At 40.2% G+C, this 27,192-nt stretch overlaps 1 protein-coding gene and 2 non-coding genes across 3 annotated transcripts in view; all 3 read right to left on the reverse strand.

Annotated features, from left to right (window-relative positions):
• LOC134377893 (zinc finger protein 184) overlaps positions 1 to 27,192 on the reverse strand; it is a 944,311-nt gene that overhangs the window by 462,004 nt on the left and 455,115 nt on the right. The gene's annotated exons all lie outside the window — the stretch shown is intronic.
• On the reverse strand, positions 3,255 to 3,326 carry TRNAM-CAU (transfer RNA methionine (anticodon CAU)). The gene has a single exon. It is a non-coding gene; the product is annotated as a tRNA-Met (tRNA).
• On the reverse strand, positions 3,704 to 3,774 carry TRNAG-GCC (transfer RNA glycine (anticodon GCC)). Its single transcript has one exon. It is a non-coding gene; the product is annotated as a tRNA-Gly (tRNA).

Genomic DNA, 27,192 nt, shown 5'->3' on the forward strand with positions numbered 1-27,192 from the left:
ATTTCTTTAGTGATTGTTCCCTTCTCTCCTGTCTTACAATGAATGAAAGGAAAGAGGAAGGTAGAGGAGACAAGAATCTCACACTGAAATCCACCTTTTCCCCTTTCTAGCATGGATCCCTTCTGCAAATGGCCCTTCCTTGTTTCCTGAACCCATTTTGTCTCTTTTAACACCCCATTTCCTACTGTCTGTTTAAATTAGGCACACACTCTCAAATTCTGTCTAAATCAGCTTTTTAATGAATCACTGATTTTATTTTATTTTTCCTTTATTTCCACCTGTATGTGAGAATAGAATCAGTCATCTTCTAACTTAGCAAAGAAATATCACAAAGATTAAGATCTTGAGGGAAAGCAAAGACATCAATTTGTGTCTTATTACTAGAACAACATATTTTTTTAAGAGACAACCATTTACAGACTTTAAGAATTCAAATGTTAACTTTCATGGCATAGTGACAATCTCTGAAGTCTGGGTGTCTTTGAAAATCCTTCAACAGAATATCAGTATCCAGTCCATTTTATGATGCCCACTGACAGGATCTGTTCCTCTGCAGCTGCAAGGGAGGGGATTTCTCACTCCAGCACTTAGAAGGGTCTGTATTTTTAGTACGTAGAGATAAAAGCAGGCCCAAGACTGAAAACTTGGCATGGAGAAGTAACAAGGAGGAAGGGGATTATTAATAAAAAAGGTATGAGTTGTCAGAATAAATTACCAAAGGTTTGGAAGTGGATAAAGGGGATCCCAGGGTGTCTTTTCAGTGATGCATCGGGTGCCATGTGGTAGAGCATCATGATCATCTGATCTATGGGGGTTTGGATCTTGGATTGCCTTTGATTGGTTAGATTGATCTGTTACAATTCAATAGAGATAGAATTTAAGTAGTGGAAAACTAATAAAATACCAAATGATTTTGGGTGATGAATGTGGAAAGGAAGGTTGGTGGCAAAGGTAAGCTGCTCTCAGTCCCCTTTTCCTCCTCCAAACCTCACCAGATAGACAGTCCGATGCCAGAGAAGTATTGCTCCACATAAAGAGTTGGGGACTCTGAAGGAAATTTTGAGGTTTGGAAATTTTTACCCCAAATCCAAAGCTGTAACGTGGGCAACTAAAGACTAATACTTTGAGGGATAAGAAGGCTTGAGTTCCATCCGCCACCGCCCTTGCTACCATAAGCACCACTTTCTGTGGATTGTCTGATTTTCCTGTTTGTTTGTTTGGGTTTTTTTGGTTTTTTCTTTCTTTGCTGCATGGTGGAACTGTGATCTGGTCCTCAGTATTACAGGATGTGGTTGATGAAAGTTTCTGATATAGTTTCAAGACAACATTAGGAAAAATTCTAGCTTCAACCTTTTACACGTTTCCAGTCTTTCAGCATTAGACCTGGTTAGTCCTTGGCCACCACCCTTACGACATCATAGGTAACATCAACAGTAATGCAGCAGGGGCTGGCCAGTTAGCTCAGTTGGCTGGAGTGCAGTGTTGCAACACCAAGGTGAAGAGTTCGCATCCTTGTGTCCACCAGCCCCCCACCCCCAAAAAAAGAACCAGTGGTGTGGTGGAATTCCCGACTAGTTAAGAAGCACAAAGGAAAACATTTTAACAAAGGATCATTTGACAACCAAAAAAAAGTCTTTCTAAAAATAAGTGTCCTGCATGTAGGCCACATGAAGCTATCACTACTAACAAGTGTAACATATGACAAGACTTGTTTCAATCTTGGAAAAAGCCGTATTATATAAAGAGTATCCTTTTAGGCCCTATAGTCTCTGGGTCTTTTTGAAGTGAGTTTTATTTTGTTTGTTTGTTTGTTTGTTTTTCAGTTTTTGTCTAGCACTTTTTAAAATTTTTTTATTTTTATTTATTGAAATGTAATTGATTGTACATATCTGTGGGGTATAATGTTGAATATCCATACCTGTGTGCAAAATGTGCTGCTCAAATCAGGACAATTTGTATATTCAACATATACAATGTAATCATTTTTTGTGGCCCTTTACCAGTTTCAAAATGAATATGTTTATATAGCTGTTACCTTTTCATTTTTATGCTTGCTAATAGGAAACTCTATGTAGAGAGAAGAGTTAGTGCCTTACAGAAGATTGGAAGGAAAACTGAATTCACCACTTTGAAAGGATGTTTTGTCTGTCACAATATTCAAAAACAAACTGAAAATCCATTTCTTAAATAGGACCCAAGAGAAAAGAGAAATATTCCATATTTCTTGTCAATTTTTTTCTTTTAGATAAATCACATATGCCTCTGGTGATCTGTGAGACTCAAAAGTTTGTTACTGAGAGCCATGTTTTAAAATTCATCTCAGATGGAAATTACAATGCCATGGGCCTATATGTAGGCAAGAGTGGAAATGGAAGGGGACAAATGAGTATTGAATTCATGATAGAGTTTCCCTGAAAAAGTGGATAATAGGATTGGGGATGAAGTTGAAGAGTACTTACATTTTGAGTCTTTTGTGTTTTTCTTTTTCTTTGTTTTTTGTTTTGTTTGTTTTTCTATATAAAAGAGATTTATAGTGAATGTGTCACAATGCTAAATAATAGATCAATTCCTTGTGGTCTTTTTGCACTCTTCTGTAATTTTTTTAAAAGGTAAAAGAAGACTGTGAAGAATAACATCGAATACTGGAGTTTGGTGATTTAGAAAGTGTGGCTTTTATCTAATATTTACCAAATCACCAGTTCCTAAGATGTGTCAGGTCATGCCAGGCCGTGTTTTATATACTATGGTAACCATAGTGCCAAAACAAGAAAATCCCCGTCCTTGTGAATTTACTTCCCATGGAGGAGAAAATACAAAATGAATAAATAAATAAAATACCCCATGTGCTACATAGTAGTAGGTGCTAAGGAAGAAAACAGGGCCGTAGGAAGAGATTGTTGGCAGATTTGTTATTTTAAATACTCCCAACTCCCTTTAAGTGGACCTCTAAAACAGCAATTAGCTAGCTATATATACGATTCCTTTCAAGTCTAAATTTACATTCTTGCTTGCAATACGAATAGAAAGCAGAAATGGAGATCTTTCAGTCAATGGGTTTAATATTAGTTCTGTTTTTCGATACGGCACACCTCACATATTTTTCCCCACTGCAACCTTCTGTTGGGAACGCCTCACCTTTCTTAATTGAAAGCTGCTTTCAAATTTGTGCATTATTTTTGTCTCAAGGGGATGTGAGTGCAATTCTTCCATTTGATGTCGCTTTTCATTTGTTTTGTAAGAAAAAAAAAGAGTCGTAGCAGAGGATGGTTTCGATCCATCGACCTCTGGGTTATGGGCCCAGCACGCTTCCGCTGCGCCACTCTGCTCACTCGGGAAAAATCTTTTAAAACAACTCTTTTATTGTGTTATATTGTAAAAGCTGACACGTTTTGAACACTTGATTTTTTTCTTCAGTAGCCATTGGTTCTACTCATGTCTCAAACGAGAGAATGACAAAGAAGAAGAAAATGAGTTCACAGTACATTGATCCCAAATATTCTGAAAGAAAACAAACTCAATGTTTCTGTAAGGAAACAGACTGTTGTTTGTCTGTCTGTCCCTTTCATCTGGTACACGACTTTCCACCTCTCTATTAAGTACTCAGACTATATAAGTAAGCAAAAATCGAAGAAGGAAAATATGCAACTTCTGAAACGTAGTACTTTGAAGATGTTTGGAAGCGTTGCAAATGTAAAGCACTACTTGCATTGGCCGGGAATCGAACCCGGGCCTCCCGCGTGGCAGGCGAGAATTCTACCACTGAACCACCAATGCGTGCTGGTAACCTGCTCTCTCGAACTCTAGAAATGTTTTCTTTGTCTTTATTTTTTAGTAAATCACTAATGTACTTTCTTTTCAGAAAACGTTTAGGTAGGTAGCTTTCCACTCTTATTGAATAGAGTCACATAATGTTCCTTCTTCCCTTCTTTTCAGGAAAAAAAACCAAAACCCTTTCACTGAAACTTCAGAACGTCCCCTGCAATGCTAGAGGCCAGCCCACCGCTGTTCTGTCCTGAAGCAGGTCATAAAACCTAAGAAGGTCACTTTCTGATTTTCTCCCTTCCTTATCCCCTGTAAACCTTCATGTGACAGCTATTCTGCCCTATACTCGGAGGCAAGGAAAGTTACACAGAGACACCAAGAAGAGAATCTGAACAAACAGGACTTGCTAAGTTCGCCCAAGTTTATCACCATTAGAGCATACCCTTTTGGCCTCCAATCATACTTCAGCACGACCATCCATAAAAATACAAATTTTCCCTGGGTCTTTGGGTCTTCATTTCCTTATGAAGTCTCCCATATCGTGTAAAACTTATATTAAATAAATTTGCATGCTTTCCTCTTGTTAATCGGTCTTTTGTTATAGGGGTCTTGAAAGAGTTCAGGAAATACCACCCAAACTATGCCATTTTAGTTTGACAGAGGGAACTTGGGGAACAATAAATGTAGGGAGGGGATTTCTCTGAACTTCCCTTACCTGCCTCAGGACAGATCCTTCAAAGGAACTCAATCGTCATGAATCCCTCCCTGGGAATCTCTACAATCAGGGAAGATTAATTCCTATCACAGGAGAAGAGACTGGAAGTCATACCCAGAAAAACTTTGTCACAAACTGTTCTTCTGAGGGCCCATTTATCTTTCCACAAAATCACTAATTCTCCTCTTAGTTGCCCATATCCTCCTTCCTCTCCATTACATTCTTCCAGACCTCACTGGGCTTGGGGATAACTCACTTTTCTTTCCTGTGATGCACTGTACACTTAATAAATTTGAATAACATTTCTCCTGTTAATCTGCCTGTTGTCTGTTTATTTTATGGACTCAATTATTGAGCTCAGAGAATAGACGGGAAGTCTTTCCTCCCCTACAGTTTCCACTGTGAACCTTGCAATGAGTGAGGAAAGGATCATCTTCTAATCCCTACAAGAACGTGGGTAAGAACCAACCAACCCTAAGCCTGACTCATCTCTAAACTCCCTGTTTTATAAAATTAGAGTTTCTCTTATAAGCAGCCCAAAACAATAAACAAACAAATGAAACAGCAAACATAGTTGAGTCCAAGAATAGTTCAAGGATCAAAAGAATGGAAATTAACCAAAACTGAATGAGTTACTACGTGCCAAGGATTGTTAGGTTCCCAACCACATAAGCTTTTTTATATCAACATTTGGCAGAATCCCCTTACATTTTCAGAAGTGAATTTTCAAACAATAGAGAAACTCCATAAAATATCTCATGTTTGGTGCAAATTAAAAATTTGGTGAGTCAGGAAAAAAATTTTGAGTTGCCCTTTGCAATGTAAACTAGTGAGAGATTCTTTAAACCTTAAAAGCATGGAAGCTTATTGAACCACCTGCAGAATCATTTGATGATAATGGAACAAATTTTCCTTCTCAGGTATGAATAGGTGACAGCAGACATAATGGAACAAATTTTCCTTCTCAGGTATGAATAGGTGACAGCAGACATGTACATTGTAAGTTATTTGATTTGGACTCTATCCTTACTGAGATTCTAAGGGGCATGTAATATCTGTGGAATTAAATTGTAGGGCAGCTAATAAGCATTTGCCATGGAAACTAGGATTCTCTCCACAGACCTTTGCCTATAGTCCAGAAGATGCCAAAAGAAGATACTGAGGGATAGTTTTGAGAAAGAGACCAAATACAAGTGTACTTCAAAAAGTTTGTGGAAATAATATAATTAAAAGATCATAAAAATTTTACCATGAACGTTCTGAAGTACCCTCATAGTTTAGATTTTTTTTCCTGAGATACCAAAATAAAACATACACAACCACTCTTCTGACTTGATTTTAAAATTCCTCACTATAGTAGCGTGGCTAGTTAGCCCAGTTGGTTAGATTGTAGCCTCACAGGGTCAAGGGTTCAGATACCCTCACTGGCCAGACTCAGGAAAAGTTTCTCACTATATTAAAATACTGGACATAGAGAAAAAAAATTATGCTCCTTTTAAGAGGGGGGAATGTGGAATATACTATAAAGCATATGTACTTCACAGGGCCTGGGTTTCCAAAGCCTTGCAATTTCAAATATTGACCTTGCAGAGGACTGGAAATTTTCCTCAAGCCAAAATTCTCTGGTGTAAGATAAAGATTTGTGGCACAGCAAGGTTGCTGGCTCAAAGACAGACTAGTTACTGATTGTTATGTAAAGATACTGAGAAATTGCTGTAAGATCACTAAATTATCTAAGGGAATGTCATCTGACTTATTTCACTGAAAGTTACCAGCCTATATTGTTAAACTATAACCCCACCTGTGTTCTCTTCCTGTAACTTCCTGGTCTGAAAAATAAATGCAGGAAGAGAATCCCAATTTGGGGTTAATTTCCTGAGGAAGTGTTGCCTCTCGCTGGAGGGTTCCGTTGGGAGATTAACCACTTCGGGGTCTCTCACTGCTCAGAAGATATGGGCTTCGAGTAATCCTTTGCATCTCTGTCACCCAGGGGAAGAGGGGTGACAAATCCATGGGGGGCAAAACAACACAAAGCAACAGGGGGAAAAAAAAACTATCATAAAGGTGGTGTTCTTAAGCTCTTTCTCTATCTCCTAATAACACAAACTAATGAACTTCCAGAGCCCAGCATAAAAAAGACTTGCAAGGTCCGAGCTGGACAAGTGCTCATAACACGACGGTTGGAGGTTTGGCCCCAGTAACAGCCAGACCCACAAAAATAATTAATTAAAAAATATAATAAAAACACTTGCAAAATCTTCATGATTTGCATAAAAATGTAAGAATACAAATTCATGAAAATTTACCTGAAAATACAAAGATGCAGGCACCTTCAGAGAGGGAAAGATCATTTTGTATCAAAAAGCTAGTTCGGGAGCAAGGGTGGGGGGAGGGAAAACAAACAAACAAACAAAAAGCTAGTTCAAAGAATTGAACTTGATTTGGTGTTTTACCTTCTCACTATTTTGGTAAAAATTCTGTGTAACAATCCACTCTAACATGACGTAGCTTAAAACTGTTTATTCCCAGGGATCTGCAAATTGCTTCCAGTCTGCAGATCTAAACTCAGCTTGGCTGGGTGGCTCTGCAGATCTTTGCTGGTCTTGCTCACCTGCCAAGTGAAAAGAATTAGCCACCTCAAAAAGAAATGAAAAACTCCACAGAAAGAAATGAAAAACTCCACAGAAAAGAAATAAAAAGCCAAAAGAAGTGGTTAGATTTAGGTTATAAATTGTGGAGAAGGGACTGGGCAAAGGAAAGGGGGCCTTGGGCTTCTTGGGGTGATAAAATTGCAAGAAGGTAAATATACGAGGAAACAATGGAAGATAAAGCTTATTTCAGAAAGGTTTGTGCAGACTTATCTCAGTGCTGACTTTCCATGTTCTGCATGACTGTAAAATCATCTCCAGGAGATTTATTTGTAACAGTCCTCATTTCTCAGAACTTTCTGCTTTTAGTCAGATAATGGAAGCTCCGAGAAGGTTTCTTTCTGCATCTTTTGATTCTCAGTTGCCTTCAGCTCAAAATAATCTATCTGCCAAAGTGGCATAATTTGGGGTGGCATATTCTGATCCCTTTATACCTCTACCTGTGACCTGTCTCCCCTTCTCTCTCTCTCTTACTTCACTGACACACAAGCCTCCCCGCTGTCAACAAAACACACCCCAGCCTCTGGGCATTTACTCTTTGCCTGGACTGTTCCCCCCCCTCACCCTCCCCCCCAGAAATCTGCCTAGCTTGTTGCCTACCACTTCAAGTCATAACCAAAATGTCACATTCTCAAGACTGCCTGAGAAATTTACACCCCCTCCCTATTCCTTTTCCTGGCTTTATTTACCTTTTACGTATTTACCTGGTTAATTTTTTTCACCATCCCCTCCCCTAAAACACATAAAATTTTACCTTCATGGGGACATAGATTATTGTTTGGTTTCTGATAGTCATACGCCCAGCACATACAAGAGTCTGGCATTTGGTAGGTGCTTAAAAACTACTTCTGGAATAAATGCACAGAGGTTCATGACCTTAAAGGATAGTATGTCCTCCTAAAAATCTAGGGTATTGCTGCAAACCTGCTGGAAGACCTCCACTTTCCAGTGAACCTCCAGAGCCTGGAGACCAAGGAGCAGGGTTGGGCAAGGGAAAAGCATCACTCTCCCTCCCTTGGAGACAATCTAAGCATCAGGAGCCAGGTTTGTTGTGAAAAATGCAGAGGAAATGACATTGTTTCCTGCTGGATGTGAAGTAGGAAGTTTCAACCTGTTGGATGTGAAGAGAAGTAGGCTTAAGGGTTGAAGACATTGAATTTACTGTGGACAGGGTGTTCATTGGAAGGGGGAAGCTGATGGAAAAGGAAGAGATTTTTAAGTAAAAACTCAGAGCTCAGGGAATGTGCATCTTTGGCCTCAAAATTCCAAGACACCTGGGCAGTGGTGAGATTCCAGCTCTTATCCACAAAGTGACTGGAGCCTTAATTCAATGCCTTCAACTGCTAAACCAAAATACCATTCTATTGCAGGGGCCAAGGGAAAACTTCCACTTTGGCCTGTGAAGGTTTGCTAAAATTCAACTAAGAGACAGATTAATAGGAGGAAAGAATATAAATATCATCACAGGAGAGTGACTACCCAAATAACCCAATATATAGATGTTTACATATTCTTCTTCACAGGGAAAAAGGAGATGGGGAAATGTGGATGATTCTAAGGGGAGACAGTAAATAATTTTTAGGGACATTTAGTGGGTTTGGCAAGCATGCAATGGCTTAGGACAAAGTCTATTGGGCCCGCAGAGCAGACAACTGGTAACTTTGAAATACTGAATGGGACCAAAATAGAAGACAATGATCTGTGACAAAAGTCTGCCCAGATGTGTTAACAGACTTCAGTCTTTCTGTTACCAAACTCAGGTCTGGCTGCCCACCCCCTCAAGAAGGAGGAAAAAAAGAAGTGATATGGTTGGTGTTTAGTAAAGCAGATGTACTCAGCTGAAGGAGATGGCAGGCTATTCCATCTTGAAGACTTAGATTTACTGAAGGGTCTTTAAAGAGGGGATTGAGAGAATGGAACATGGGAAGTGAAAAGCAGGAGAGAAGGAGACGTTAGCTAGGAGGGGTCTGTGTCTATGGGTCAGGTACAGGTCTTGCCAAGGCCTCATCTGGTTTCTGTTCTCATCTTCACTGTCATGTAAGGGCCCTGCAAGATTTTGATTTGCTCTAGAGTAGAATCAACTTTTCTGCAAAGTATTGCATAGTTTCACTTTGCAGAGCTCTAGTTGATTTGGCTGGTGTCCAAGGTCAGTTTCCAGTCCTTTGGCCTTGATCACTTCTCAAAACTCTGCACGTCTCAAAGAAAGAACTGTTAGCTTTGCAAAGTACTGATTAGCTTCTCAGCCTTGTTTTCCAATTTAGCAAGCAAGATAAGAAAATTGGGGCAGGAAGAAAAAGTGTAGAGACAAAAACTGTCCTTTTTAAAATCACCACCCCCTCCTGCAGCCTAGGCAGTTTTATGTCCCAAAATGGCTTAGGTCCTGTTCACACCAACATTGCTTCCTACAATATGAGTTTAATGAAAACTCAGTCATAGGAAAGGGACTAGAGGTAATTGCTTTTTTTCTTTGGTGGGTCTGAACTTTAGACAGATAAGGAAGTATCAGAGTAGAGGTTCTTGCAGTGCCTGCTGGTCTCCAAGGGCTATTATTTTAAAGTAATTAACATATCAGGGTGTCATGTTTTGGAATGAAATTCCCTGGGTTTGTTCACTGTCATAGTTTTTCTCTGGGTAATTCTGAACCTTCTTTTTGTCTTATCTTTGGTTTTAGTTTTAAGTATTATTCTTGAATTATATGTTTGCAACTCAGAACTTAGAGTTCATATGTCCTAAGAAACTCATGATTCATCACCCAGATAACACCACAGGCTTTTGTAGCTGGAAGGGAGCTTGGAGACCACCTAGCCTAAATCTTGTCTTAGAAGTGTGGCAATCGGGAGAGTGCGGGGCTGGGAGCGCAGCGACGCTCCTGCCGCGGGTTCGGATCCTATATAGGGATGGCCAGTGCACTCACTGGAAGTGCCGGCCACGAAAAAGACAAAAAAAAAAAAAAAAAAAAAGTGTGGCAACATGCCCAAGGTCCCTCTCTCCTTCCAACCATCGCCCATGTGAGAGAACATTTAACTGCAGCCTTACAGAAACTCTTTTTATTTATTTATTTATTTATTTATTTATTTATTTATTTATTTATTTATTTATTTATTTATTTATTTTAAAAAGATGACCGGTAAGGGGATCTTAACCCTTGGCTTGGTGTTGTCAGCACCACACTCAGCCAGTGAGCAAACCGGCCATCCCTGTATAGGATCCAAACCTGTGGCCTTGGTGTTATCAGCACCACACTCTCCCAAGTGAGCCACGGGCCAGCACTACAGAAACTCTTTTTAAAAAGAAATAAGAGAAAGGTGGGGGAACTCCCCAAAACTTTTAAGATATTAAAAATATATTGGGAGAGAAAGGAAAGTTAGAAGCTAAAATCTTTCACTTAATGTTGCTACAAAATTCCTAAGCTAAACGCTAGCAAACAAAATTCAGCATTATATCAAACTTAAAATTTTTTAATCAGTGAAAGGAACTGTTTCAAGAATTTAAAGACAAGCAACAGACAGCCAGAAAATACTTGTAAATGACATCTTATAAAGACCTTTTATTCAGAACATACTGTCAAATAAAAAACCAACCCAGACTTAGTAATTAGAGCCTCTATTAGAGAGGATTATGGCAAAGAGAAAGGGAGAGAGACTATTGTCATAAAGAGAACACTCTGACCATAAAATCTGCACGTGTCTCAAGAGTTAGGCTGTTAAAAGCAAAACAAATCTGGATTTAGTAAGTAGAGACTTTAATAGAAAAGGATTATTGCAAGGGGAGAAAGGGCCTACGCAATAGAGGAAGACAGACTATTGCAACAGTGAGAATGTTGTAACCATAACGTCCGCATAGAAAGAATTTTTCTTTTATAGAGAGGAGTGAACAAGGCTCGAAAGAACCAGGAATGAGGAATGTATATGAAAGAGTGGCATGATCCAATCAATCCTCCATCAGAGAATGTTTTACCCAGAGGCCAGCCTAGTCTCAGGAGAAATTGCATACAGGTTCAGGCTGAGAGGGGACAAAGTGAAGAGGCCTGGAGGAAGGAGAGAAGCTCTATGAGTAGGGTCTTGGTAGAGCATGGGTGGCTAAGCAGGGAAGGATGGTCCAGGGATGGGTCCGAGAGGACAGGTGGCCGTGAGGCGGCCAGCCAATCAGGAATGTCAGGAGACACCTGCTAGCACCACGGGGCAGAGCACCAGCAGGAGTCGAACAGGTGCTGGATCCTGGTGGCGCAGGAGGCCGAGGTCTGTCACTGGGCTCCATGCGTGAGGACAGAAGGAGCCCCTGTGCCCACCGAGCCTGACCTGCCACTTGAAGCAAAAGCTCATGCTGTGACAGTTGCAGAAACAACTGCGTGGGGCTGTTAGGTTCCCTAGAATGGCCGTTCCACCATCAAAACAACGTTCTTCTGAGGTTGGAGCCGGAGAGACACAAGACTGGAGGAGCCACATCAGGAATGGGTGTGGGAGTTCTGTAGAGTGAGTGAGAGGGTCGTCCGTGGGTCTCCTCTGAGATTTAGGGTCCACAAGCCTTGGGAGGCAGGTGCCTGAACTAGTCCTCCAGCTACAAGCCAGTAAGGCCACATAGGACTTATGGTCACACTTAGTGGCAGCTGAGGACAGATTTCTTGGGGAGAAGGCTCTCAGGTGTGGATAAGACCTGGCGTAACTTCATTTTACCAGAGGAGAAACTGAGGCCCTGAGAAGGGGATTGATCTAATATCAATGGGCATTTCTCTTTAGCAGGTAATGTATACTGAAGGGCTTTGAAAGAATCGTGTTAATTCACACAACCAGATCACTTGCTGAGTGTTGTATGTCCAGCGGTTACTTCTCTGAGCACCTCTCAAAACCAAACAGAACTCTGAGGCCAGGATTATTGTCCTAATTTTCCAGTTGAGAGAGTAGAGAGGTTAAATCACTTATCCTCATTCACTTAGCTGATAATGAATAAAATCAGGAATTGAATACAGGAATATCTATACCTTATAAACATAAAAATATATAATTATCACTCAACTTTATGGAGACTGAGGTTGTCGAAAGCCCTATACCAGGCACAGAAGAGAGACAAAATGAATAATAAAGAAAAGACAATTCCAAACTTCAAGTAACTTAAGTTTTTAGGGAAACTTCAAAGAAATGGCTAAGGATGCAATGCAGTAATTTAAAAGAGTGTAAAATATAGCAGGATACTCACATGCGAACAAGGGTAGAGGAAGAAGTCTTTACAGAGGAGTGAAGCCATCTGGTGGGCGTTAGAGAGCTTTCCTATGCGAAAATGGGCTTGTAGGGGTTTTGTTTGTGTTTCGGTCAGTAAGATCTAAGTGTGCATTCTGTTTGAACCAGAAAGGTTGTATCACTTTAACAGTCCCCATCAGCACAATTTTTTTGGTAATTATATCAGTGCAGCTTCTTCTGGACGGGGTTTCACATTTCATATATTTACTAAGTTAAAACTTTAAAAAGTAAAATTTCATTGCTTTCATTTCCTTGCACATGCAGTTAGACATTTTCCATTTCTTTCTTTCTTTCTTTGGCTGTTTAGTTTGCCACATTTTCCATTTCTTAGAAAACATTTCCTAATTTGAGAAAAGTTTGATCATATTATTTGTACCTTTTTCATTTTGAGTTTCATTTTTATTATGTAACACATGTTGACTGTAGAAAAATGTCTTCAAAGAAGATAAGAGTGCCCCTAAAATGATTGGTATCTATCACCCAGTAACTATTCAGTAAATTGTTTAGTGACTATTACTAAAGTTATTTTGCTGTTTATCCTTCTATACTTTTCTTATGCACTCATGTGTGCAACTTGTATGTTAAGTTCCTCACATGATCCTCACAACCTTGAAACACAAGTATTTCTTTCATTTTCCAGATGACAATAGGATTCACGAATTTTAAGTAACTTGACTTATATCACATGAGTTCTAAGTGGTGACACTAAGAATAGAATACTGGGCTTCTCTTTTGAATAACTTCATTTATCTTTACAGGGCAGGACTGCTGAATCTACAGGACCCTGCCCACAGCTAACAGCAGCTGTGCACATCAGTTTCTCACGAGATTCTGAACTGTCTGATGAACCAGCTGGACAAAGCAAACCTAAATTTCTACTCATATGGATCTTAGGCTTGGTCAAGATTGCAGTCTCCCAGAAAAGCACCTCAAACAGTAGACTTGAGTTTCCTTTACTTTGTATCTTTCCAAACAGCCAGGCTACCAAGAATTATCAGCAGGCAGAGTAGACTGTACATTAAATAAACCTGTCAAGTCAGGTACATTTCCCTTCCGTTTGGAACGAAAACCTATGCTTAGATATGAAATTTCCATAGTGGACATAACACTGGATTGTAGTCAGAATCCCTGCTTTGAGCTTTAATTTTACTTTTGTTAACTTTTGTGCTGTTAGATGTGCAAAACACTTAACTCCTCTAAGTCTCTGACGGATTTTGGACGTGACCTGCGCCATTGTGCACACAATGAGCACAAAATAGCCGCGGGCCTTGTCTTCCACTCTAGCCCTGGGCCCCTCCCCACTTCCCTTTACAGAAACCCCTTTTGCTTCGGCAAGGACGCAGTTCTCCACCCCGATCCACATTAGCATAATGACCTTCCTTGATGGTATCAGCCAGCCCTTGGCACCAACACACCAATATAAGCTCTACCACCCCCACACCTGGTGCTGTACCCATTTTCAGGGCAGCCCCAGGCTGCCTGCCACTTTGAGCGCAGCCCGGCAGATTTTCTTCTTTAATAAAGCTTGAACGGTACCTGGCATTTCGGCTCACTTTCTTTCAGTCTCAAATTCCTCAAATGATTTATTCCAGCTTGTATTCTGCTGTTCTTTTGAATTACCCAAAACACCTTGAATAGTGCTGGGCATTTAGCAGGCCTCAAGTAAAATACCTATAGACAAAATTACTTGAGAAAGTTCTGAAATGGCCAGTATTTGCTGAGTCAGATCTCGAAATAACTCTATTAAAAATAATTCGATGTATTTAATTCAGATAGATTTAATGACCCTAGAGACCAGATTATTTCAAGCAAGGTGAACTCTGTTTACAAAACTAATGTTTCATAATGAAAGAAAAAGTTGACCTGTGATCAGTTTCTACTAGATATCAATTATTTCAATGATTCATCAGACATTGATTGCATATCTACTATTGATTTGCCACTGTGAGACATATGGTATGAAAAGATGAAAATAATTCATTAGGTATTCTCAAAGTAGTAGTTCATAATCTAGTAGGGAGACATTAAGCATGTTTTGTTTATTATTTTGTTTGATCTTCGCAACAATCCTGTGAAGTAGGTCCTGTAGCTATCTCCTTCTTTAGTACAAAACTAAGGCACCAAGGGTTAGAGAGTCGCCCAGTAACACAAAAATTGTAACTTGTGGAGCCTAGACTCACACCCAGATCCTGGGCTGTAAATTATTCCTTCTGTCACAGCAGCTTGTTGAAAGGAATTAGTCCATAGCACTCCACATGTTCTAAATATATATCAAGTGGTGCAAGCTACCCTGATCCTTCCTAAAATCAAACAGAAAATGGAAAGTCAGGACAACTGTCCACAACTCCCATGCAGTGTCCCAGTGGGAAATGGAAGTAGTTACATTTGCTCTCTGTCTTAGCAGTTATGTCAGAGCAGATCCTTCTAATGAAGAATGAAATACAATTACCGCACTAGAATGAAAATAATTACTGCCCCACATGCACTGCAAATTTTGCCAGATCTCTTTTAAATCATTTTTAATTCTATGCAATTCTTGTCTCAACTGCTGATTCTCTTCGTACACTGTTATTTGGTCATTTTTTTCTCAATACATGTTATTGTTAAATCCTAGTTGAGTTCCTACACTTTTGTAGGAAAATTTTATTATTTTATAAAAAGAATATAAACTATAGGTTTGTAAACTAGAAGTAGAATTTGGCTATCAAATATATATATACACAAAGACCATTGAGTTACACAATTTTTTAAATATTTATTGCCATGAGTGGAAATTTGCTGAATAACAAGAAATTGGTATTATAAATGAAAATACAAATAGGAATATAAATCTTAATTATAAACTGAAAGAAAAAGAAACAAAAAATAAACAAAACAAAATAATCAAATGACCTGTTGGAAAAATAGTATCAGGAAAGCCACCTAGAAATGTATCTGTCGTCCATGTGAGCAAAGATGCCTAAGCTACAAAACTGTGAGTAATTGAAAGATCCAAGGTGCTCTGAGTGCCTACTGGAATTGAGCAGGGATGCAAAGAAATGCAAAGCCATAGAAACAGATCAGAATGGAATCTTTGGTCCAAAGGGAACCTTCTAAACTATCATTTATTGTAATTTATTGGTGAGTTTAATAAAAGTATTTTTTGTGTTATTCTGTTTTGACATTTGGTTGCATAAATTGCAAATAACTTGTCTAAGTTTCCATGTTAGGGAATATGGCATCTTTCCTGTCTCCTACTACAAAAGCATTGGGCATTGTACCTTGGTTTGCTATGTTAGTGTCTGTGAAAGGGAGAACAAGTCATGTGTCTATCTTAATCCCTTTTCTTTCTCTTTGGCTATTTCTGCCCATTTACATTCTTGCTTGTAACCATTAAGGTGGCTTAAGAAAGACAGGGGTAAAGAGAGTGAGAGTAAAGGCAGCCAGGGCAAAATAACTGCATTCACAGTCTCTGACCTCTTCCTTATCCAAACTCATGGTACTCATCTTGGTTGCAGATGAGAATAGGTACACGCTCCTTTTGAATCTTAGTGGGGTTGTGACTGCTTCCAGTAATACAGTATGATAGAAGTGACACCATGACATCCAAGGCTCAGTCCTAAATGGACTTGTGTTTCCATCTTGTTGGTTAGAACTCACTCTTGGAGTTCTGAACCACCATACTGAGAAGTCTAACTACCCTGAGGCCCCTCCGTAAGGAAGCCCAGGCTACATGAAGAAGCCACTCATGGGTGCCCTGGTCAACATTCCCAGAGGAATCTAGCCTGCTAATTACCTCAGTCTGGGTGCCAGATGTGCAAGTAAAAATGCCTCCACTTAGTTCAGTCCCCAGTGTTTGAGTCTTCCTAGGTGAGGCCCCAGACATTTGTAGAGCAGAGATAAATCATCTCCTCATTCCTTGTCCAGATTCCTCACACATAGAATCTATGAGCATAAAAAATAGTTGTGGTTTTATGCACTAAATTTGTTACACAACAACCGATGACTGGAACATTTACTGATCCTTGTATCCTAAACCTGTTTTAGCCCCTGGATTGTGAACTCCTTGAGGGCAAAAACCATCCTTATTTATCTTCTTATCCCAGCCTTGTTACTGGCAAGTGATGAATCTCAGTCATTTGGTATATGAATAAATCGCTTTTGTCAGCTAAGTGGAATAAATAGTAAAATAAACTTCTCAATTTTTTTAATTTCTAAAATTTTCTACTTTTTAATGTACCATTAAATGTTGGGTATTACAGAACTTGAGTTATTGTGTACACTCTTCAAACTAAAATGGAGAAGAGAAAAATGACACAAAATCCTATGAATGTAAAAACTTTCACCTGCAGAAATAACAACTATCAAGGGGCCGGCCCGTGGCTCACTCGGGAGAGTGTGGTGCTGATAACATGAAGGCCATGGGTTCGGATCCAATATATAGGGATGGCCGGTTCGCTCACTGGGTGAGCATGGTGCTGACAACACCAAGTCAAGGGTTAAGATCCCTTTAACAGTCATCTTTTAAAAGAAAAAAAAAAAAGAAGAAAGAAAGAAAGAAATAACAACTATCAAAAAAGTCTGGAGGACCGGCCAGTTAGCTCAGTAGGTTGGAGCACAGTGTTTACAGTAAGGTTGTTGTAGTGAGCAGGACCAAAGCCATGTTGGGACTTAAAACTGCATGGGCTCTAAAAGATTTTAAAAGGACACAGGTTTTTTTCTTAGAATGCATTTCTCTGAGTTCCCTCTTTTCCCATGGTTATTTGATATTTTGAATCTTGGTTATGGGGCAAGAAGACATTATTTACATGAATGAAAAGTTGTTTTCCTGTTAGCCTGGAGCTGCAGACTGGCATGTACTATCCAAGGGAAGATGTCGATAAAGCTATGCTAATTCCACCCTCCAGCAGGACCCTGGGATAACAAGCACAGGAGCAGAAACCAGATGGAGTCTTGGCAAGACTGGACCTGGCCCCTTGTACATCCCCCTCCCTCCTGCTTTTCATTTCCCATGTTCCATTCACTCTGCTTCTCTTTAATACCCCGCCTCCCTCCAAATCCTAAAGCAGAGAGACAGTTCTAGTCCATCTCCTCGGAGGTCTGATAAACTTCTTGCCTTGCACCAACATTTGGGACTAGAGAGTTCTTTCTGAGCAGAGAGCAGAAGAACCTGGACATCAGTAACAAGGGTTCAGATCCCCATACTGGCCAGCTGCCAAAAATAAAAATCTGGAATCAATGGAAAACAATTTCTTAAACAAATTGAATTACATGTATTATCTGCTTTTTACTATCAACACTTTGGCACCTGTATGGGTCAAGGGAAAACTTCCTCTTTGCCCTCTGAAGATTCACTGGAAAATTACTGACAAATTTAGATTAATATGAAAAAAAGGTATAACAAATTTTAATGTGCTGGGGAGGGGCAATGCACAGGGGAATTGCAAGACAGTAATTTCCCAATAATGCAATGGGGTACAGAAACATATACAGTTTTTCATAGGGGGGGGGAGGGAAGACAATTATTTTGAGGAAAGGCAAATGACTGAATGGAATTTGAATGAACTTGAGGAAAATATTATCTTATGTAAAAATCTGCCAGTTATGATGACCTCACAGTCTCTCCATTTGCTCCAGAGATTGTTCTTTCCTGATTATCTGATGAGATTCCTAGGGAGGAGATCTGAAGACAATTGCTTTTCTTTTGGAAAGAAGCTTTCTTAGTCGAATAAGAAAATTCCAGAGAAAGTACCTCCTGTGTTCTCTGGAAAAAGCACCCGCTGGGTCCTTGTGTATTGCATAAGCCAAAAGAAACACAAAGACAGTAATTTAAGCCTCTAACACAAAGTACTTTATTTGGTTGTGCAAGACTGGAGTGCATAAAGACTGGATCCAAAATCAAGCTCCCCAAGCAGTTGGGGTTACAGCTTTTAAGGGTCTGGCTACAGGTTATTTCTATGAATATTTAAGTGGAGATGAGCACACATGCACATTGCAGTGTCATGCATGGGTAAATGTGCCCTATGTCCTTTGAGTGTGGAGATTTAAGCATTAAAATGAAGGGGGGGTGACCTTCTTCATCAAAAGGTGAGGCTGTGGGCAGAGCTGGGGCTACAGTGCAAACTCCCCAATGCAGTCAATAGTGGTTTGGAGTTTATGGTTGTTCTGCTGGAGGTTGTTTTCATGAAGTCACTTTCTCATCCAATCAGCATAGTTGAGGAAAGCAAAAAGACTGATTAGGAAAAGATAAGAGTGGGAGTAGCCCTCACCTAGGCTTTGCAGGGAGGACAAGACAAGGTTAGAGGACCTTGATTCTGAGGCTTATTTCTGAGGCCTTTTAATCTTCCTTCAAAGCACTCAGCATGCCAAAGCACCATATTTTGGGAAACAGTTTTCTGCACCCAAACACACCAAATGTGTGGGTTTTTCTTCCCACACTAAACAATTCTCCAACGCTCCAGACACCAACTGGATAGACTACAATTTGATTCTGACCCTAACTACTGAGACTTAGGGCAGACCCCTGATTAAAAAAAAAAAATCTGGGGCTGGCCCCGCGGCTCACTCGGGAGAGTGCGGAGCTGGTAGCGCCGACGCCACGGGTTCGGATCCTATATAGGGATGGCCGGTGCACTCACTGGCTGAGCGTGCTGCGGACGACACCAAGCCAAGGGTTGCGATCCCCTTACCGGTCAATAAAAAAAAAAAAATCTGCTCTGACCAGAGCATCTTAGTCCTAGTGCCTCAGGAGATCTAGGATAAGCCAGTAGTCACACTCACATTCTTGCAAAACATTATTATAAGACCATTTTTATGTAGCCCCAGAAAGTCATAAAATAACCTAGAATGCTTCTTGTAACTATCAGGTTCAGCAAGATGGAGAAAAGGGAGAGAGAGACCCGAGCCAGGCGCTGTTTCAGCCAAAAGCTTTATTCCACTAATATGGAGGGGAGACTGAACCAGATCAGTTCCCCTGAATCCAGGAAAGCAGGAAGTTTATAAGACTTTTAGGGAGGGCTCGGAGTAACAGGCAATTTCGAGATCAGTGATATGCAAGGTGACACAGCCCTTGTGGTCCGATATCATCTGGTCGGTTAGGGCACCGGCTCTTGATTAGCCACTATCTCAGTACAAAGCATTCCAGCCCAAAGCCTGCTAAATGCAGCCCACAAGACGTTTCTTTGATGATAACGGTAATGTTTACCCCTTCACAGGAGAGAAATCTCAGTTTCCAGAGAAGAAAGAGAAAGGGGGAGGAAAGGTGGAAAGCCGCTCAACATGGCTGCCCTGAAGCTAAGCCAGCCATGAGACCCAATAGTAACCCTTACCCTAGAACCCTGCATGTAGAATGTAATCCCATATCTAGCAATCCCAAATCGTGTGTTGTGTACAACCAATAGAAGAACTGATGAAGTGATTAGACAGGGCTTTCTTTTCTCTCTCTCCTTTGATTCTTCCCCCTTCTTATGATTATAAAATGCTAAACTCTGCTGGGCCTTTTCAGAGTGCATTTCTCAGGATGACCTGGCCTATGAATTTCCCTGGTTGCAATTGTCATAGTGGCTCAATAAACACTATGCTTTATATGTTCAGCCTCAGTTTCTTTTAAGAAAACCACAACACAACACAGGTTAAGGACTCAGTTCACAAAACTCCCCCCACTTCAGATGCTAATCAGAAGTCTGAGCCCCCATACTTCTGACAAACTGGCTATAAGTCAGGGGCTTCTGTGACCCCTTCCTTATGTTCAATAATTTGGTAGAACAGCTCACAAAACTCAGGAAAACAGTTTACTTATGTTCACCAGTTTATTACAAAGGACAAAACACAGGAACAGCCAAATGGAAGAGATGAATACAGCAAGATACAGGCGTGAGGAGCAAAGAGGTTCCATCGCGGCAGGAAGTTAGAGACAAGAGCAGGAGGAGAAAACCTGTTAATTTGCAAGAGGGCAAACCAGTTCCCTGAGGCCATAGGCATGCACATGTGCAGAAGCAGCCACAGGAGAAAAAGACGATTCCAGACAGGGAGCCCCCTACCAGCTAGGGCACCATTCGGTTGGACCAATGAGCTCCCATCAGCTAGGGTGCCAATCACTTTATCTAATAGGACAGAGACTACACTGATGGCTCAACCAATGACCAAACAACACGAATCCAGCTAAGGAGACTTAAGCCCCTGCCCGCCCCGGGAAAGGACATAGGTGCTCTTGAGCCACTCTCTCACTGGAGCCTACTGCATCCTTTCTGGAGTGTTCTCTCACTTTGCTAAATGAAACTTCTTTACTTTTCACCTCTGGCATGTCTCATCCAATTCTTTGGTTGAGACACCAAGAACCTGGATTTAGCCACCAGAACCTGGAATTTCCTTTAACACCATGACCTCTTGTTGCCAGAACCTAAAATTCCCGGCTCAGATACCCAGTGCTCAGCTAAATCAAACACTGAGGCAACAGGGCTTGTAAACAGAGAAAGGTTTATTTGAATTGGCCAAAGCAAGAAGACGGGCGAGCCCAAATTTCTCTGATCTGTCTTACTACAGGAACAGAAGGCAAAGAGTTTTACAGTGATAAAAGATAAGGGAGAGCAAGTCTCAGGGAATCTAAGGAGGAAACCTGTTTTTTCTGACTCCAAATAAAATCTTAGGTAACCAGGCTTTTAGTGCCAGTGCCAGTGTCATCATCATCGCAATTTCTTTGAGAGCCTTCATTCTCTCTGCAAAACAAATTCATAAATTCACATTGTGATCTTTGGCTTATCTCTTTCAGCTTGATGGAAAACAGGACATCAATTTATAATTATTCTATGGGAACAAGGGGTACTGAGAAGAAAGTTAACAGCTATCAGCAAGCAAAAGTTTTAACTCTACTCTTGTGGTTACTCAGAATGTATTGCTAATCCTAGGATCCAGCCTGTCCTGCTTGGTCAAGTAGATTTTCTTTTGCTATTTCCCTTTCCCGCAGTCCAGACCTGCTCTGACTGGGGTCAGGGGAATAGCTAGGGGAAATCAGGGATCCGTTCCCCAGTTTCAATCTCTCCATGCTACCCCTCCTGTCACCTCAATCTGTTCACCAACCTGGAAGTTCTCATTATTTAGGGTTTTTATATAGGTTCAGTTACCTAGGCATGATTGATTAAATCATGGTGGGCGTGGGAGGCCAGAAAGTTCCTCTATGTCTCGGTCTTTCTGGTGATCAGGCCCCATTTTGAAGCTATCTAGGGCCTCCCCAGCAACCAGCCATCTCATTAGTATACAAAAATCTCTCATCACTATGGAGATTCCAAAGGTCTTAGAAGCTTTTGCATTAGGAACTACTAACTAATACCAGAACTAATACCAAGTAGCATAACAAAAGATGTTCCAATGGCCCCTATCGTTCAGAAAATTACTACAGTTTTAGGATCTCTATGCAAGGAACTGGTAATGAAAACTAAATATCTTTTATTACATCACAATATCACAGGATGTAAAAACACTAATGGATTTTTCTAAAACTAATAGACAATAACGAATACAGCTTCTAAAACTCAGAATTTGTTGCAAATATGTTGGGGCACAGAAAACTGTTCCCCCAAATATGTCTTTTTGGCATACTGAGTGCTGTGAAAATTAAAAGGCCTTAGAAATAGACCTCAAAATCAAAGTTCTTCTAACCTTGTCTCATTCCCCTCATCCCAAGGGCAGGGGAGATACTCTTTCTATAACTCCCTTATCTAAGAAAGCTTCTTTCCAAAAGAAATGCAATTATCTATCCAGAGAAAAGCACCCACTTCTTAGTTAACAAGTGACTCAGAGGCAGTTTAAAAGGAAGCAAAAGCAAGAAATATCTTAGGTAGGGACCACACATCTTTTTTTTTTTTTTTTAAAGATGACCAGTAAGGGGATCTTAACCCTTGTCTTGGTGTTGTCAGCACCACGCTCAGCCAGTGAGCGAACCGGCCATCCCTATATGGGATCCGAACCCATGGCCTTGGTGTTACCAGCACCGCACTCTGCCGAGTGAGCCATGGGCCGGCCCCGGGACCACACATCTTGATGGCCAGTTTATACCTGCTGTCACAGTAGCCCATTAAGAAAAAGAAATGTGATTGTGTTAAGATCCTCTCCCCAGGAATCTCGTCAGGTAACCAAGAAAGAACATCCCACAGAGGGACTAGAGAGACTGGGAGGTTACCACATGGACAGACCTTTTCACAAGATAAATCTGCTTCCTTCTCAATCTCATTCCCTAATGATCATTTACTGTGCCTCGAAAGAATTGTCTACATTCCCCGCTTCCTCTTCCATGTGAAAACTGGTATATAAGATTCTATATCCCACTGGGTTATGCAGAAATTGCTCTCTTGTGATTCCCCTGTGCACTGCTCCTCCCCAGCATGTTAAATAAGATTTGTTTTGCCTTTTTAAAATAATAATCAGTGTTTATTGTTTGATTTTTCAGAGAACCTTCAGGGCATGAAAGGGAAAGTCTTGTCCACCAATCATTTTTCAACCTCTCCCCATCTTGGCAGGGGACATCACCGTGTGGGGATCCTATCATTTATCGGGTGATGTGTAAAAGACTGAATTTGGTGTATGAAGGGGTGCTTTATGGTTGTCAGTGTATAATGTTTGAAAGGGCTGGCTGTCCCAAATCTAACTTACAAGGTTAAGGAACACCTGTAGGTGACGTGAGACGTGATATGCCTACCTGGTTAAGACAAGGACGATCAAATCTTACAATAGGTTCTAAATAAAAGTACTATTAAGTATTTTTAATATAAGCTCTATTAATAATAGTACTATGAAGTACTTTTAATATAAGTACTATCCATTTTAGTGTCCTTTCCTGGATATAACGAAATGCACCATAAAAGGAGATCTTAGGATAAATTTTACATGCAAAATAAATATATCCTCTGCCTTATTGTCTTTATTATTGGTGCATTGCAGATATGGGGGTATTGCTAAAATTGTCTCTGTCTCCACATTACTGCTTATGAATACATTATCTCTGTGTCATTTATTTATTTATGCGTTTTAATCCAATAAGGCTGTGAGCTCCTAAGAGAGAGGATTGTATTCAATTTATCTTCACAATCACTCTTCACTTTCATGGCATTCAATATAGTTAAATATTAAGAAGTTAAAGAGGGGCTGGTGAGTTAGCTCAGTTGATTAGAGCATGGGGCTGATAATACCAAGGTCCAGGGTACAGGGTTCTATCTCTGTATTGGCCAGTCACCAAAAAAAAAAAAAAAGAAAGAAAGAAAGAAAGTTATGTTATGGGCCGGCCTGTGGCTCACTCGGGAGAGTGTGGTACCGATAACACCAAGACCACGGGTTCGGATCCCATTTAAGGATGGCCGGTTAGCTCACTTGGGAGAGCGTGGTGCTGGCAACACCAAGTCAAGGGTTAAGATTCCCTTACTGGTCATCTTTAAAAAAATAAAATAAAATAAAATAAAGTTCTGTTATTGTGTGAATTCTATTATGATTTTTGGCCAACAAAAAGACTTTGAGTGGAATTTTCGTTCCATTGACACAGGTTGAAATTCAGACTTTTGAATCTTATTTTGAATGTGTTCTTTGTTTTTAATTTTTGTAAAATGCATCTGATTTGGGCACAATAAAATTGGAGATACTAAAATAAATGTCTGATTTTCCTCCTGTAGCAGCCATGCCTTACAGGACTCAAAGCAGGACTGATGCCTTGGTGTCTTCATATCTCTGTATTGCAATTTTCATGGCATTTGCAGTTTTCATTGCAGTTTTTTCAAAAGAGTGTCCAAGGTGCTTTCAAGCACGCACTCCCTGTTGTCATTATCTGCTGTTCCTTCTTTGCTGCTTTTTACTTTTTGAAGATTTCAACACCTGCTACACTCTTTCTCTCCACTGTTACTCCTGTCATTATTCTTATGACTTTATTATTCACTGTTAATCCACCTGACAGCCTCTCAGTTCCTGACCTCTTTGCCATCTTTAAATGAAGTAACTACCAAATACCAAACCTAGCTGGTTGTCATCCCAATAGCAATTTCTTCTTCTTCACCAAAAAAAGGTTTTTTTGGTTAAGCTATTGGTGATACCAACAGCCATGAGTTTAGTTGGATTTTAACTTTTAGAGGATCCGAAATATGTACTTTGTTCAGTTTAATAGTTAGCCTATTACATTATACCAGTTAAACACATAGACTTCAGATAAACAAATGTGAGAACTTGCAACAGGATAAATATTAGCTTAAAGAATCTTCTGTTTTTCCGGGAAAAAAAGTGTAGCCAATTAAGCATAATGCCTAGCTTAGCTTGCATTTCTCTGAGTTGCCTCTTTTCGCGTGGTTATTTGATATTTTGAAACTCGGTTACGGGGCAGGATGATGTTATTTAAGTGTAGAGCTGTTTTCCGGACAACCTGGAGCTGTATCCCTGCTATGAGGTATGTGCTATCCAGACCATGAGAAATCAAGGAAGACATCAATCAAGCTATGCTGATTCAAAATCCAGCACGACCCCCAGACCCCTGCTCTCAAAATCTACCCTATAAATGCTTGTGATTCTGAGCCTTCAGTGTGTTCGATACAGTATTAGCTGGCTTATTCTCCTTGGTTGGTGTCTTCCAATAAATGTTAATCTTTCCTACAAATAATAATAGATTCTAATCTTTCCTGCAAATCTTGGTATACAGATTTATTGGCTGGACTGCACATGGGCAAGAGAACTCCTTTCTGTTTGATAACATTGCAATACTCTCACAGAAGGTGGCCATCTTCAAGGAATAAATCATGATTGGTTAGATCAGTCATGGTAATCACCTTCTCTTTCATCAAGGAATGATTTAGGAGAGGGCACATGGTCCAGTGCTGGCCGAGAAGACCTGAAAAGACATCTGTGGGGAGAATACTGGGAAAGGTTTCCTTCCTTAAAAAGACACATAGAAAAACACTCCCTTTTCTGTATTTGATCAGGGTTATGTGGAAGTGTGATATTTGGAGGTGAGGCAACACTGAAGAGACCTTGAGGAGAGAGGCAAGAAACATCATAAAGCTGATGCAGAGCCCCAATTTTGCTGATATTAAGTAGCGCTGGAATCACTTGCTTCTGGAATTTTATTATGTTAAAAAATCAACAGAAATATATTGTTAAGCATTCTAGTCAAGGAGTCTGTAACCTGACAAAAAGATATCACCTTAGCTGACAGGGCTTCTACAATCAGTTCCTTCACTCCACCTCAGCCACTGTCCCATGGTAAAGTCATGGTTATTTGACATTGTTGGGGAAGGCCACCTAGTTGCCACAGTATAATTAGTTGACAGATGGTTAACAGCCCTCTAAAGTTAAAAGTAAAGTTAGAGCAGGGTCTCTCAAACTCAGCACTATTGACATTTATGGCTGAATAAATGTCCATTGTTGAATATTTTTGGCATCCCTGACCACTATTTATTAGATGCTCATAGCATCCCCACCCCCAGCTGTAACAACCAAAAATGTCTCTAGACATTGCAAAATATCCCCTAGGGATAAAATTGCTTCCAGTCGAGAACTACTGCCTTACAGAAGTTGACATGGTGTTATGATGTTAGAGCCTGGTGTGAATATTGCAGGTTTTGTTACCCTGAGAAACACAGTCAGTTCTGTACCTATTTTATTCTTTTTTTGCTAACTGCATTTGTATCACCATTCCTCAGTTCCTCACGTCCTTGCGACCAGTGCTTTTCGTCTTTGCTGCTACTTCATAAGCACCTTTCCCCCCCCCCCTCCATTTAACACTTCCTCCAGGACCTCTGTTTACCCTTCTTCCACCATGGTTTGACCCCACTGGGACCCCTACTTCACTGAATGTACCTTACTTATTCCTCATTTTCTGGCTTCCCTCCTCTTCTCCAACATAGGTCTCATGACTCATAACTATAATCATTCTCTTGCACATACACCATCAATCTATACTTTACTAGCTGATTATGGTTGAAGAAAGGTGCAGTTATATTGACTGATCTCCTTTTAATGTTTTGTTCTTACCTGAAATCTCATAGGACTCCTGAGCAGTGCCTGAAATAAAATTATACTTCCCTAATCAATTTACTCTTCCACTTTCCAAGGAGAATAATTCACACCCTGTATCTCCCTAAATATCTTAACCCCCCTCCCTCTTTACTCACAGATAACCACCTATTTTTCGCTGACAAAATAGTAGCAATGAAAAGAGAACTTGGTCTAAACAGCTAGAAAAGAGGATCTTGATGGTAATCACCACAAAGAAAAGATAAATGTTCAGGGGATGGATATGCTATCTACCTTAAATGAATCATTGTACAATATGTGCATGTATTAAAACAACACACTGTACCCAACAAACACATACAATAAATTTTAAAATTTAAATTATAAAAAAGGAGAACTTTTTCCTTTTACCATCAAATATACCTGCCTATGTCTGCATACTTGAAAGCTGCCTCCCCCTACTAGAATGAATGTACTTTCTCAGCTCCTGTCCAGTGCCAGCTCCTCTATTTATGCACCGGATGCTATCCTCTTCAACCTGTTCAAGGAGATTTTTTCTACAACTCTTTTCTTCTTTCCTGTACTGTTAATTCCCCTTCTCTCTGAATCATCTCTAAAGTAATCGGAGCATGTTTTACTATTTCAAAACCTCTCCTTTGTACAAAAACTCTTCAAAAAGTGGCATACATGCGTTTTCTCTAATTTCTTACCTCTCATTCATTCATTCTTTGAACCCACTCCAAACTCAGTGGTCCTTTCCCAGTCATGTCCAAACTCTCAGCAGCAGGGGGCGCAGTTGTTCATTTTCCTTCTTTGAACGTTTTCCCTACCTGCCTTCTAAGGTACCCTGGCATGCCTTCTTATTCTCTTTTTCTGG

Source organism: Cynocephalus volans, chromosome 5 (assembly GCF_027409185.1).
Source record: "Cynocephalus volans isolate mCynVol1 chromosome 5, mCynVol1.pri, whole genome shotgun sequence".
NCBI lineage: Eukaryota > Metazoa > Chordata > Mammalia > Dermoptera > Cynocephalidae > Cynocephalus > Cynocephalus volans.